The sequence below is a fragment of the Anolis carolinensis genome, unplaced genomic scaffold, assembly GCF_035594765.1.
Source record: "Anolis carolinensis isolate JA03-04 unplaced genomic scaffold, rAnoCar3.1.pri scaffold_8, whole genome shotgun sequence".
NCBI lineage: Eukaryota > Metazoa > Chordata > Lepidosauria > Squamata > Dactyloidae > Anolis > Anolis carolinensis.
In genome coordinates this window covers 25,628,912-25,644,652 of record NW_026943819.1, presented here as the reverse complement: position 1 = coordinate 25,644,652, position 15,741 = coordinate 25,628,912, and the positions used below count along the sequence as shown (strand labels likewise).

At 40.9% G+C, this 15,741-nt stretch overlaps 1 protein-coding gene across 1 annotated transcript in view; it reads right to left on the bottom strand.

Moving 5' to 3' along the window:
* The window catches only part of clmp (CXADR like membrane protein), a 43,896-nt gene that overhangs the window by 9,056 nt on the left and 19,099 nt on the right, over positions 1-15,741 (bottom strand). The window lies entirely within an intron of this gene.

The window sequence follows — 15,741 nt, the reverse complement described above, 5'->3', positions numbered from 1 at the left end:
TAATCTCCAAAGGAAAAAAAGATGGTAAACGTACCATTACATGCTTGTAATTGTTAATCAACACATATGCAACTAATGTAAACTTTTGCACACAACTGATGCAAACTTTTGCATGATTCTTCCAGAGCGGACCGCTAGAGGGACCCAGATACTTAAGTGAGAAACAGATTCAGGAAAAGGCGCATAGACAAAGCAAAATATAGACTGGAACAACACTGCCATATAATGCAATTTGAATCTGCATTATATGGTCAACATAGTCCCATATAATGCAGTTTAACTGCATATTCAAACTGCATAATATACTAATGTCAATCCAGCCATTGACAGCTGGACATTTAGTCCCTTTTTAATGAGAAAAGATACGATGACACCCTTCTGATTGCTTATTTTGATTGCGTTTTATAAAATATGGATCATATTTTTATATAAGCCAGGAGAATAGAGAGGGGGAAAAGATTAATGAAATAATTAGTCAAATCCTATTTTGAAATATTCATATGCTTAAAAGCAGTTAATTCATTTGGATTTGCATTAGAAAGAGGCAGATTTCTACAGTTTTTGGTTCTCCATTTCTATAAGAATGCGGCTCAAGTATTCCATATCCAAAATGTCTGGATCCAGAACTGTTTTGGATTTCAGATTTTATTGAGATTTCAGAATAATAATGAGATATCTTGGAGATAGGACCAAAAGCTAAACACAAGATTAATTTATATTTCATGCATACACCCTAAAGTAAGTTTATATACTTGATTCTGTTGTACAAGAGTGATATTGTTGGCAGAAAGGCTTACACATTGTAATATGATGGACATGTTACCATGCATAGTAAAAGTTTCACGAGTAGAAGTAGCTGGGACAGGGATAAAATGCCTATCTTGAAAAACTCCATAAACTGAGAAATGTTTAAAAAGTGTTGCTGTTGTGGTTTTTTATGTATGCTTAGGCTGGATATTGGCTGAACATTGTGTGAGAATACTTCATCAGTTCTGCGCTGGCTGCGTCCAGATTATGTGCATGCTGGGACATCTGCTGTTTGTATTACTTGGCTAGCAACGGGGAGAAAGGCTATAGGTCACCATCTCCCGAGAGCAGGAAGGCTCACAATGGCTGGGACCCCTTCCCGCTTGCATGATGCCTGGAGCCCACTCTCCTAGGCTGCCCTGTGATTTCAGGAATTCAGTGGAGAGGCGAAGCGTCTGGGCCAAAGCATGTTTTATTGCCATCAGGCCCCCATGAGACCCGCCAAGCTGTGCTCAAAACAAAGAGGTCGGCAAAGCCCATCCATAGAAATGGAGCGGCCCAGAGTCCTGTCTAATTTGAATCATATGTGGTTGGGACTAAGGTTTCCAAAGCCTCTCTTGCAGAAGGATAAAATGGAAGTATGTTTTTCCGCCCCTTCAAACTATGATGCGAGGCATTTGGAATCTGAGTAGTCAAGCAATCGGGATGAATTAAGTCAAATTGAAAAAGCAAAAGAAAAGGACTTTTTAAAGCAACCCTTAATTAGAAGAAGAACAAGAAGGAAAAAGCAATGTGATAAGCACTATGCATACATTCTCACTCCTTGAAATATTGGTGTCTGCAAGCTGGTGTGTAGGTGTCTATTCGACCATTATTTTCTCTATCTCTTCCCAACACAAATAAAAGCACAGAAAATATACGGAAACATAGACATAAGTATGAGTGGATTTTAATACTGAAATTACTGTTGGAGACCAGTGTTGAGAGTATGATGTGCCATAGAAATATGACATAGAGGGATCATATTTTTATTTTGACGTTTTGCCAGAAAGAGATAAGAAGAAAACATTGCAGAACAGCAATTATAATTCAGGTTTGGGTGGAGCATTATGTGATGAAACTAGCCAATTTTGATGAAATCACAATGTTGGGGAAAATGATAGTAACAGCAATTGCAGTATGGTGGAAACTTTATTTTTTTCTGTGCATGTTATGTATTGTTGGTGAGGAGAGTTAGTGTGGCATAGTGGTTTGAGTATTGGACTATGACTCCTGAGGTCAGAGTTTGAATATCTCTTAGGCATATAAACCCAACAGGCGATCTTGGACAAGTCAAACTCTCTCAGCCTTTTAATCGGGTAGCCTAAAGGATCAATATAATTCAGAAATGATTTGAAGGTGCACAACAATAGAGAGATTCTGGCAACCTGGTCACAAAAAGCAAACTTTTATCAAGTAGGTTTGAGTTGAATTTTCCAATTTTAATAATTCACATAGGCTGAGAGACCACCTTGATGTAACTCTTCACATGTAGGTTCAAATCCTCCCACCATCTAGCACAGTGGTTCTCAATCTGGGGTCCATAGATGTTTCTGGCCTTCAACTCCCAAAAATCCTAACAGCTGGTAATCTGGCTGGGGTTTCTGGGAGCTGTAGGCCAAAAACATCTGGGGACCCAAGGTTGAGAACCACTCATCTAGCAGCTATTTAGCCACACAAGAACCTCTGCTGTTGTTGCTTATTGGTTTGGAAAGAAGGGAGGTAGGAGGTGGTTCACACCACAGGGAAGCAGCTGTTCCTAAATTGGAATCATATAGGAAGAAATAAGGGTTTTCTCCAGTTAGAGTGCATCCATATCTTCCTTCAGTCAATGGGGCATGTTTTGATTAAACATTCACCATTAGTGTTTATGAGCAGGTCTCTACATGCTGGTGTATTATGTCAGACAAGACAGCTGGATGAAAGCGATGAAGAAACCCCACCAAGGAACGCAATAGTAAATGTGTTAGCACTCGCTATGCAAGGCAGTTCCCAGTTTGCAAGCTATACGCATAATTCACATTTTGCCTGGGATGTAGAAATCATGTCTGATCTTGGAAGCTAAGCAGGGCCAACACTGATTAAAACTTTGGTGGGATATTGTCATCAAATACCGAGCTCTATGAGTTATATTTCAGAGGAAGGAGCAGGGAAAACTACCTTTGAGTATTCCTGGCCTAAGAAAACCCTATAAAATGTACAAAGTTGTCATAAGATAACGGACAACTTGAAGGGACATACATGCCCATCAGTGCCTTCCATCACAATTAATGAAATCTAATTTACTTCTTAAACAGACACGCCATTCCTTTAGAAGCCATCCTAGTGAAATGCTCAGTTATGTTCCAATAATTGTACATAACGCGGTATGACATCTCACTTATCCATTACAGGCATTTCTAATACGAAACAAAAGCGAATGCCTGATACATGAGTTCCATGTCACTTTTCATAATCCCACCTATGCTGAAACTACATGCTTTCCTTTAGGCAAAAAATATGAGCGACATAAATAGTCCTTCCTCCATGTTGTTTATAAATTCAAGAATGTGAGGTTTCCAGCATTTATTGTGCATCATATAGTCACAAAGTTGAATAATACTTTTTTTACTCTTTATATTAAATTCCCATGAGCATGCTAATTTCAGGAACAGCTAAATATGCAAAAACTAACTCCTAGCATTAAAAAAGTTATGTGGGATTCTCAGGGTGATTTTCCCACTTATGACTCTTCCCATTTCCATTGTCTTTCCCCCCCCCCCCCCCCCTTATCCTATATTTCTATCTCTGTTTCCCTTCCCATCATGCATGCATACACACACTTCTTTCCTTTTGATGTTTTAGTCCCCAGCAAAGGCTATGGAGCCTGAGGATGTTTTTGAGGGAAGCCCCGAACGGGAAAGCGCATGTGCCCAGAGAGCATCCCTCTGACCTTTGCGCTGAGGAATCAACCAGCCTTCGTTGGGCACTTGTCCCAGTTTGAGAATGAAAGTTGCCCTGGGTCTGCTGAAGCTGCGGAGACCTTTGCAGAAGCAGCCGCCGTGATATCAGTGACCTGAACGGAAAGATGCTCCAGCTGTGAGCTATGAGATGTCATTGAGCTCTGGCGAGTGAGCATGATGCTTCCAACATGCTCAACCAGAACAAATGCTGCGGCATGTGGGATATGGCAGAGCAGATCCATTAATCAGATGTGAAAAGGCCAGCCATGCTATTGAGGAGCAACTCCATAAAGGTCAGAGGGAATGTCCATGGCTTGGCCTAGGAAGAGGAGGGTGCTGCTGTTGTTTTCTTCTACATTGTCATCATCATCATCATCATCTTTTTCTGTTCTAGGTAGTCCTTCAAACTTGAAACCTTTAAGGGTGCATCTACACAGTAGAATTAATGCAGTTTGACACTACTTGAACTGCCATGCCTCAGTGCCATTGGAATATAGGAACTATAGTTTTACAAAGTCTAAATCGTGCTGGTGCCTCACCAAACTGATTCCAAATCATTGAGCAATGGTAGTTAAGATAGTTTCAGACCGCATTAATTCTACAGTGTGGATGCACCCTATGTCTGGGTTGCTGTGAGCTTTCCGGGCTGTATGGCCATGTTCCAGAAGCATTCTCTTCTGACATTTCACCCACATCTATGGCAAGCATCCTCAGAGATTGCAACATCAGGAGAGAAGGCTTCTGGAACATTGTCATACAGCCCGGAAAACTCACAGCAACCCATTGCTTCCGGCCATGAATGCTTTTTGACACCCTACGTCTATTTTCAGGTATTTTTTTAGAGCCAGCATACAAAAAGAGAATTGAATTAAAAAAAGAGCAGTTGAATATCAGCAGAAGTCATGGGTTACATCTACGTTATAGAATGAATGCAGTTTGACACCATTTTAACTGCTATGGCTCAATTCTGTGGGATCAAGGGAACTGTAGCCTTCTCTGCCAAAAAAGTGCTGCAATCTCACCAAACTACAACTCCCAGGATTCCATAGCGGCCATGGCAGCTTAAGTGGAGTCAACCTGCATCCCAGGAGAGGGACAGCAAAAGACGGGTATAAAAGCAATTGAAATCTACAAGCATGTGGACAATTTCAACAGAAAGGAGGAAACCATGAAAATTAACAAAATCCGGCTACCAGCATTTAAAACAACTCTAAAATCAGGACAGTAAACAAAGAACAACACTTAGAAAACGGGAATTCCAGACAGGGAACCATCAGCGCCAGCTAACACCTCCCAACAAAGGATTCCCCAGGCAGGCATCAGACAGGCCTTGAAGCTGCAAGGCCATTAAATGCTAATCAAGGTGATTAATTACAACATTCCAACAGACAAGAGTTGGTTCTCCCACCCTGGATCTTCTACAGATATAGAAACCTCACTTGCCTAGTTTCCAACAGACCTCACAACCTCTGCCATAGATGTGGGCGAAACATCAGGAGAGACTGCTTCTGGAACATGGCCATACAGCCCAAAAACTTACACCAACCCATAAAAGTGATTGTTTCGATATCTTCCTATTGCTGCAGGACAACAGGCTGGTGTGATAAAGTCCAAAGGTTACTGAAAGCCTGATTTCTACCTTCAGGTGTAGTTAAACTAGACTGGTTGGAAAGAACAAGAAATGCTTCTTTTTGCAGGCATCCTGCATTTAAATTTGGCAAACCGACTTCATCAACTAAAATGTGGAAAAGCTGGCATTTGATATGCAAAGCTTGCTGAAATTCTCCTGGAATTTTATTATGAAAAAGCAAGTATTTTTTGAGACAATGCCCTTTGATGTATTTTTCAAACTCGAGTGGAAAAATTTGAATTAACTCGAGTGACTTTGCCTCAATGGAAACTCTTCATCTTTTCATATTGTACAAAGCAGTGACTCTCTGATGCCTCGGGGAACAATAGTTCTCTCTTCTACTGTGGGGAAGATGAAAAGGTAGCAGGCGAAGGTTGCATAAAGGTATTTTGAAATGAAAAATCAGGAAAGAATCCCGACTATATTAACCATGGGATTTTTGCTTCTTGGCGATGCCCCACTCCAGATGGGCTTTATTGCTTAATGGGATCTGGTTATATAAATCCTATGGTGGCATTTCATGTTTGGGTCAAGGCAAGAGTGAAAACACTTTCATCTTTGAACTTGAACGCAAAATTCCAAGGCAGTAAATAAGAGAGATAATTTGCATTTCTGATAGTAGATGGCTTGTAATGCCTACTGTATAGTACTGCAACCATTCCATTATCATAGGCCTGGGATGCTTTCCATGATGGGACTGCAAGCCTTGTTCTTCATCGCCTCCAAAGTTTTACATTTAAAATGTGGTGAAACTATATCAGTGCTTCTGGCAAACAATGGACAGGCTCTTTGTTGCTCTTTCCTTTCTTCCTTGCTCCCCTCCCTTCATATATATGTCACTCAGTGATATCACTGAGGGCCACTTCACCTAGCAACAGCCAGTCCAGTGACATTGCAGAGGGCCGCTCCACCCAGCAACAGCCAATCCAGAGACACCACAGATGGCCACTCCACCCAGTAACTGCCAATCCAGTAACTTTGCAGGGATCCACTTCACCTCGTAACACCCAATCCACAGACATCACAAGGGGCCACTTCACCTAGTAACACCCAATCCAGTGACATTGCAGGGGTCACTTCACCTAGTAACAGCCAATCCAGTATCATTGTAGGGACCACTTCACCTAGTAACACCCAATCCAGTGACATCGCAGGGGCCACTTCACCTAGTAACACCCAATCCAGTGAAATCACAGGGGGCCACTTCACCTAGTAACACCCAATCCAGTAACATTGCATGGGCCACTTCCCTAGTTACAGCCAATCCAGTGACATTGCATGGGCCACTTCACCTAGCAACACCCAATCCAATGACATCGCAGGGAACACTTGACCTAGTAACACCCAATCCACAGACATAGAGGGCCACTTCACCTACAACACCCAATCCAGTGACATCGCATACTTCACCTAGTAACAGCCAATCCAGTGACATTGCAGAGGGCCACTTCACCTAACAACAGCTTTTGAGGTGCAAACAGACAAGCATGCACACATAGACACATATCATACTTTGACATATGTGTGTGTGTGTGTATGCATGTATAGATTGCGAATCACTTTGAGAAAGCCTTTGTTCTGAATAGCATCATAAAAATCCTGAAATAAATGCATTCTCATTTTTCAATGCCTTCTTAGGTTGGGCTGACATGACCCAATGGGGTTTACACACATTCCCAGGTTTTTAATCCAAACCAAACCATAGATGATATTGGGTAGCTTCCAGTTGAAGCAGCTTCTGCTCTCCTTGTCCTGAACAAATTCATCCTGCAAACTGTTCTTGCAAGAATTTCTGTCTGAGCAACACTTCTCTAGGGACCAGTTCAGTGTGGCTTATGTTGGACTTGGGTCTTGTGTAAGCCCAGTCATCTGTATCTTAGGCTGCATTTCTGTTTAGTTATGAAAAACTATAGTGCGGGTTCCGATTGCCTTCGAAATATAGTGCTCAGACAAGAAAAACATAAAGATTGCAAAACACAGTTGTGTTGGCAGATTTAAAGTTCACCCATCCTGTGATGGAAGAAGAAGAAGATGCTTTTCTTCTTCTGTTTTCTTCTTGTGGCATTCAAACTGCCTAGCAAGCTGAAGTGCCTCAGATGTGTGGAGGTGGCTGCAGAGTTTTGCCAGATGCATCATTTCCTGGATCCAAATTTACATTTTTCCCCCAGGGAACCAAAACCCTAAAAGAATTGTGTATACACTTCTCAATGCAACTCTTGCATTATGGTTGCTGGATACTTATCAAAGTAAATTCACAACGAGGGCAGATTTCACTCACCTAAGCAATCTTTTAAAGGAAGATATAGTTATTTCAGTTTTTGATCATGAGAGCAAGATGATAACTGCTATGAAACATTGACTTTAAGGAAGTCAATGGCAGATCTAAGTTGCATCTGTTGGACTTCCTATTAGACAGTTATTTAAAGGCATATAATTGTTTGGACCAGAAATTAATATTTGAGCACAAACCAGTGTATGAAGGGAATATAGTAATAAGGGATCTTTGAAAAATCCTTCATTTTGTTATCATGTGTTGGTTTGTTGTTGTATGTCTCCAAGTCATTTCTGATGTATGGTGACCCCTATCACAGGGTTTTCTGGGGCTGAGAGTATGTGACTCTTCCAATAGGTTTCCGTGGCTAAATATAGAATGGAACCATGGTCTCCAAAGTCATAGGGTGAATCTACATTTTAGAATTAATGCAGTTTGATGCTACTTTAACTGCCGTGGCTCAATATTATGAAATCCTAAGATTTGAAGTTTGGTGAAGCACTAGCACTCTTTGGCAGAGAAAGTTCAAGATCTTGTAGAACTAGAGTTCCCAGGATTCCATAATATTGAGCCATGGCAGTTAAAGTGGCATCAAACTGCATTAATCCTATACTGTAGATGCACCCTTGATCTCATGCTCCAACCACTACACCATGATGGCTCTATGTTATTGATACAATATTATGAGACACAGAGTTTAGAAATATGAGTGGTGATTGGTGAGACTAAGATTGGAAGACCTTTCTATATTTGCGAATGGAAGCTGTGTACGTATTCAAATTAAAACTCTAAAAAGGTACACAAATCTTCAGTATTTTATTTCATACAAAGGCTAATACGATCCGTTCAGCAATAGACATTAATCAGTAAAACCAGAAAATATTGCCCAGATATTTGTCATGATGACAAGAAGTTTGGCTCTTCTTCTCTCATTTTAAACATTTAGCTTCTTTTATCACCATTTACTGTTCTTCATATAACATAACACACATTCATTCAAACTTCTAGTATTATTATTGGGTCAGGAAAGAAAGGAAATGACTCAGGAGGGAAAAATATAGCATCATAGGGAAGAAGTAAGGGAAAAACTGAAAGTTGAGACATAATGGTGCTTGAACCCTGGAGCCTTTTAGATTTCATCCCAAAGGTCTATGAAACATAATTAGTTTTAATGTCATAGCCATCTTAATGTCAATTATTTTTAATGTCACCGCTTTTGGGTTGCTAATATCAGCAGTGTTGTTTTGGTGGCAATAAATTCCACTCGATAACTTTACAAAGTGAGGAAGGAAATGTTTTTTGGGGAATATGCAATTGCCTAACAGTTCTCCGTTATCATAGTGTATCCAAAGTAATCTATAGATATGGATCTGGAAGTATGTACAGTACTTCTAAGCGCCAAATTCAGGCTGAATACCCATTGGTTGTAGAATCACCTAATGGAGCAATCTGTAATTTGCTTTTTATATCAAAGGTTTACATTGTTTTTAAAATTTTTGTTATGGTTAAGTTGTTGTTATTACTACTGGATTGTTGTATCTTGAATGATGTATGTTGGTATTGAATGTTTACCATGTGTAAACCGCTCTGAGTCCCTATGGGAGATAGAGCGGTATATAAATAAAGGTTGTTGTTGTTGTTGTTGTTGTTGTTGTTGAATATCCCTTATCCAGAAATCCAAAATGCTCCGAAATACAATGCGGCTGAGATAGTGACACCTTCTGAGAGATACAAAGTGTCATACTCTAGGTAAAGGTAAAGATTTTCCCTGACGTTAAGTCTAGTTATGTCCGACTCTGGGGGTTGGTTGTCATCTCCATTTCTAAGCCGAAGAGCCGGCGTTGTCCGTAGACACCTCCAAGGTCATGCGGCCATTGGCATGACTGCATGGAGTGCTGTTACCAGAGCGGTATCTGTTGATCTACTCATATTTGCATGTTTTCGAACTGCTAGGTTGGCAGAAGCTGGAGCTAACAGCGGGCGCTCATTCCGCTCCCCGGATTCAAACCTGCGACCTAACATACTGCACCACCGGGGTCATACTCTAAATGGGTAAAAATGTGGTGTATAAAATCACTTTCAGGCCAAGTGTACAGTATATGCTTTACATGAAACTTCAATAAATTTCATGTTTACACTTGGGTCCCATCTCCAAGATATCTCCTAATGCGTATATTTGAAAACGCACAATCCAAAACACGTCTGATTCCAAGCATTTTGGATTAAGGATACTCAACCTGTGTCTGTCTGACTGTCGGTCTATTGATCTGTTTATCTACACAGTTGCCAGGTTCACTTCTCTAAACTTTAGACTGAGCTGACCTTCTTTGGATTGCTCTGCCAGTGGCAGGGAATGTCCTGATCTTGGCCTCTTGGATTCGGGGGCAGGTTACATCATGAACTAAGCCATCGCTGTCAGGGACTATTAGGCTCTATGGCTCATTCAGAAGTGGAAGCAGCAAAAGGAGGAGCCCCGCTCACACTCTGGGCTGCACATAATCCTTCAAGAAATGAGGATCCTGTCCAATGTGTCGCAATCATGGGCAGCTCCTATCCCTCCGCTCCATTGGTCAAAGTGCAAGCTTACCAGCACTCATTAGAAACATTTACTATAAATGGTCATCAGGTGAAATATACACCATCGCCGGGAGAAATAAGGTCTCTCATCCCACTGCGGCTTGTGTATATATATCTGACAGTCAACATAGCCTAAAGAAACCTCCAGTCCCAAACAGTTCACATTCTTTTTACCCTGAGCTCAACTCGTTGTTTAAACAAGCCGAAAAGAACATCCGTGCCAGAGCTGAATGCAGGAACTTCCTAACCCCGGCACAATGCAAGCACAAGGCTCCCTCGCCAAACGCCACACGCCGACCTCCCCTTGTTTGTGCATTTTTGCATTATGAGGCAGCCAGAAGGAGAGCATTAAATCTATTGCACTCCAGGGACACAGAAAGACGGAGCCAATCCAAGCAGGATATCGGAATTGCAAATCACACAGTCAAAACTTCTGCACATGTTCTCTGTTTCTTAAAGCAATGCATAACTTTGCACTAATGAAAAATAGTTTTGGAATGCATTGTGAACCTTGGGCAAGCTCTATCAAGTTTACATATTTTTAATTAGGTTTTAACGAATGGAAGAGAGGACTGGGGGAATGGTGACTTTACCAACATTTGTGCCAACACGCAGTATGCAAATCCTCCAACCTACAATGGGAGCCCCACTTTTCAACAATGTCCCCTATTATTCAGGCTTTTCATACATTTCCATAAATGTCCCCACTTCGGGGGAAAGGCCTGGATAAAATAACATGATTAATAGGCAAAAATGTCCAACAATGAAATATGAAAACACATAAAACATTAAATATGTTCTTTAACTAGGACTCTAAATTAGCTCTGACGCAAAAGTGTCCCTGTTGCAGAAATGTTACCAGGAAGAGAAGAATATCTTGTTTCTTTAGTCCACGTGCCTATTTTTTTAAAAACCAAACTGCTGTTTAAATGATGGAGCTAAATGAACCTTATATGGAGTCCCAGAGTCTGAGCTCATGCACTCAAAGATCCTTTCCTTGAGTTTTTGCTAAGCACACATGATTTTTTTTTTGACAGAGAGCGAGAAAGGCCTTTCACCAATATTTCACCAGGTCCATATGAAATATATCTTTTTCTTCTCGGTCAAAGTTGCATACTTTTTATTTGTTTCCTTTCGTTTTTAAACTATTAGGGGATATAAGGTTGCCAGCTTGAATCTGAAATGGGGCTTCTAGTCATCAACAGATCCTGGATCAGGCAAAGGTCCCCTTCCATCAGGTAGACCTAAAGCATGTCTTTCCCTCACCAACCCAACTGACTTTTTAGCTACTTCTGTTTCCCATGTTATTTATTTATTGCATTTGTATGGTGCCTTTCTCTCAAAGTGGTACCCAAGGCTATTTACTGGATAGTGGAGGAGAAGGAGGTTCAGAAGAAGCATCCAGCTGTGTTCCTGTCCATGGACACACAACAATAACATTGCCTTTGGTGCTGTGCTTCTAGTTCTGGAAACACAGTTGGATGCTCTACCATGTCCCCCTTTCCCTAGCCAAGAAATCACTTTGTTGGACAGGCATGCAGCAGCTAAAACTGGCCTTGGAAAAGTGGAGGACATCAGCCACAGGGCCCATTTCCATGGAGCAAATGAGTCAGCATAGAGGTAAATGAGCTCCATGGTGTCCAAATGATGGACAGGATCCATTTGCCTTAAAATGAGAGAATGATCAGTGGCGCTGATCCAGACTATCCCACTCCATATCAGCTCCTTGATTTTAGGCATCTGTAGATGACCCCATAGTTCCACCTGATGGAAATTTTGGATACCTGTCTCATACTCTATCTGGCAATTGTAGATGGTAGAAATGAGGCAGCCTTCTGTGTCCTGTTCCCATTTATCCTTGTTAATCTCAAACTAAAAATCTAGATTCCCAAATTATATTTTTTCCAAAGAACAATGTACTCTTAGCCAGAAAAAATAGACCATTTCATAGGAGCATTATTATTTTCAGAAGGCTCCCCTCCAATAGCTGAAGGGTTTACAGAGAACTTTGGATTTAAGAAGAACTTTTTCGTTGTTATTGAAATCTTGCTTTGCTTGGAATGTGCTTTGTTTGTGGTGGAGATTTTTTGCCTTGCTCCATACACTTTAACCAATTCCAGGATTCGTTCGGTTTCCTTTAATTTGCAAGTTGCCAGATTTGTGATCTCTCTCTCTCTTTTTCTTGTCAGCATTGTAGGAATTCAAGCCATTTGTTGCTCAGAGTGAACATTTTTATCCCAGATTGCTAACATCTGGCACTTTTGTTTTAGGAGGATTTTGAAACAGGCATTGAGAAAGGAAAATACAAGATTCCAAAAAATTAAACTAAGTTATTATTAGGTTGGGCATGGAAGAGAATGTTCATTTTGAGTGAAAATCTAAATACTTTGAAGTGAGATTTTGAAAAACACAATTGTCATTGGGCTGCAGACTTTTTAGAATTGTTTTTTCTTACTTGAATGCAAACTCAGTGGAATTGTATTTAATAAAAAATGTAATGCATACTTAATATCATCTCATCTGCAGAGCCATTTTATTGACTCTTTTTTATGATCTCTGATATTTTATAACATATTCAGATTAAAATTGGGTTCTTTCATTATTAGGCATATAGCATCTCAGTATACAGAAAACATGAAGGTTTCTAACAAGTTCTTATAATACCTTTATTTCAGTTATTGAGAACTATTTTCTATTGTATACATTTCAGAAAAAGGAAGGATTTTGTCCTAGTAACAGTATGTAGCCATCTATGTATCAAAAACTGAAATCATTTGAGTTTTGGTGATGTTTAAATTTCCAGTTTTAAAACTAGAGCTATTTAAGAACTTTTAGAAATTTTATGTAGGATTTGTTGTCATCAGCACATCATATATAAGACCACTATTTCTAAAACCTTTGCATTCTTAGACGGATAGCTTATTTGGAATCACCAAGCCAATATGATGCATTGAATTATGAACATGGTTTGGATCCGCACATGGCAATGGAAACCCATGGAGTGACTCTGGGGAAAGTTACACTCTCGCAGCCTCAAAGAAAGGCAACGACGAACCCTTTCAGAACAATCCTTGCAAAGAAAACTCTTATGATAGGTGTGCCTTCATGTCACCATAAATCAGAAACAACTTGAAAGCATATTACAACAAATATGACAGCCTCCACAATCTGATTTTATATTTATCTACAGTCCTGAGAAGCAGGTTAAGTTGGGAGAAAGATCACTGCTAGCCAAGGTTGCCCAGGAAAGTTCACGGCTCATTCTTGGCTCATCTACACACTATAGAACAGCATTTCTCAACCTGGGGGTCATGAGGGGATGTCAGAGGGGTCACCAAAGACCAGCAGAAAGCACATATTTCTGATGGTCTTAGGAACCCCTTTGGCAACAAAGGATGAATATCTCTTTGCCTGTCCTCTTCCTTTTTGGAAACAGATGTGAATCCTCCCACCAAAAGCCCAGTTTATCCAATTCCATCATCAGTGGGGTTCAGGGGGCTCTTTAATTGTAGGATAACTATAAATTTCAGCAACTACAACTCCCAAATATCAAGGTCTGTTTTCCCCAAACTCAATCAATGTTCACATTTGGGCATATTGAGTATTCGTCCACAGTACTGAGTATTGAGTCTACAGTGTTCTCTGGATGTACAACTCCAAAATTAAGGTCAATGCCCACCAAACCAGTATTTTCTGTTGGTCACGGGAGTTCTGTGTGCCAAGTTTGGTTCCATTCCATCGTTAGTTGAGTTCAGAATGCTCTTTGATTGTAAGTGAACTATAAATCCCAGCAACTACAACTCCCAAATGACAAAATCAATCCCCCCAACCCCACCAGTATTCAAATTTGGGCGTATTGGGTATTTGTGCCAAATGTGGTCCAGTGAATGAAAATACATCCTGCATATCAGATATTGACATTACGATTCATAACAGTAGCAAAATTTCAGTTATGAAGTATCAACGAAAATAATTTTATGGTTGGGGGTCACCACAACATGAGGAACTGTATTAAGGGGTTGTGGCATTCGGAAGGTTGAAAACCACTGATGTAGAATGAATGTAGTCTGGCACCACTTTAGTTGCCATGGCTCAATGCTATGGGATCCTAAAGAGTTGCAGTTTGGTGACAGAGAGGGTTAAAGACCTTGTCAAATGATAGCTCTATGATTCCATAGCATTGAACCCGGGTAGTTAAAGTGGAACCAAACTGTGTTCCTTCTCCTGCGTAGATGCACCCTTGGTCTTCTGAATGATGACTACTAAAGCACATTTTATCTCTGGGTTCTCCTTTCTCCACCCATCTGTCCCTCCTTCATCTCAGCATATTATCTGCTTGCCGCCGCATCCTTGCTCAAGGGGAATCCTCCTTTTCATCCTCCGCCTGCACTTTGCGTTGGAAGGGCTGGATGGCCTCTTTCGGTTGACGCTTATGAGCCCTGGCAGTGATGACACCGAAAAGTGGGACGGGGGATGATTCAAAGCAACAAGGAGGGCTCTTCCTCCAACACACAGGAGATTCAACCAATATTCATGTCAGTATTCAATCTCGCTTCTGTCAAGGCCTTCCTTTCCCATGTAGAGAAGGAGGAAAATTAAGGTTTTCCAATAATAAGTCCTAAGTAGAGATAGATCTTCAACATTTGAACCCAAAATGCATTGCTTAAGAAATTTTACAAATGGTAGAATAAGGATTTATTGGGATCACGATATTACATATTGGGGTCTCATATCACGGTCTAGCCCAGGCAAGGGCAAACTTTGGCTCTCCAGGTGTTTTGGACTCCAACTCCCACCATTCCTAACAGCCTCAGGCCCTTTCCTTTTGCCCCTCAGCCGCTTAAGCGGCTGAGGGGCAAAAGGAAGGGGCCTGAGGCTGTTAGGAATGGTGGGAGTTGGAGTCCAAAACACCTGGAGGGCTGAAGTTTGCCCATGCCTACTCTAGCCCCATCTGCACTGCCATATATTGCAGTTAAATGACATTATATTAATCTATGCTGATGGGACAATGCAGTTTGAAACTGCAGTATATGGCAGTGTAGATGGTGCCTCCTTCTAGCTACACAGGTGGAGTAGTCCATGAGTATCCTTTGTGAAGAGAAAAAGTGTGGAATTAATAATAGACATGTGCATGGATCCGTTTTTAGCCAATCCCTTCGGCCATTCGACTCATCTGTTTTGTTACAAAATGGTAAGGGCCGTCTCGGTACGAAAACCCACCCAACACAAAAGCAAGCATAAGTTCTCCATTGCCACCAATGAGCCTAAAATAATCAATTTTTCGGATGCGGAACGAAACCGCCCATTTGACAGTGCTCCTGTTTTCAGGAGGTGCTTGAAAATGGATATGGGAGGCTTCCGGTATCCGGCAAGCAAAAACAGATAGCAATTCACCCGAAATACACAATCCTAATACGTATTAATCATCATCATTGCCCTTATTCAAAATACTTTTGGATTTCAGTTCCCCCAGATTTTGAATACTTGTATTTGTAGATACATATTATAAGATCTCGTGGAGATGGGATCCCAGT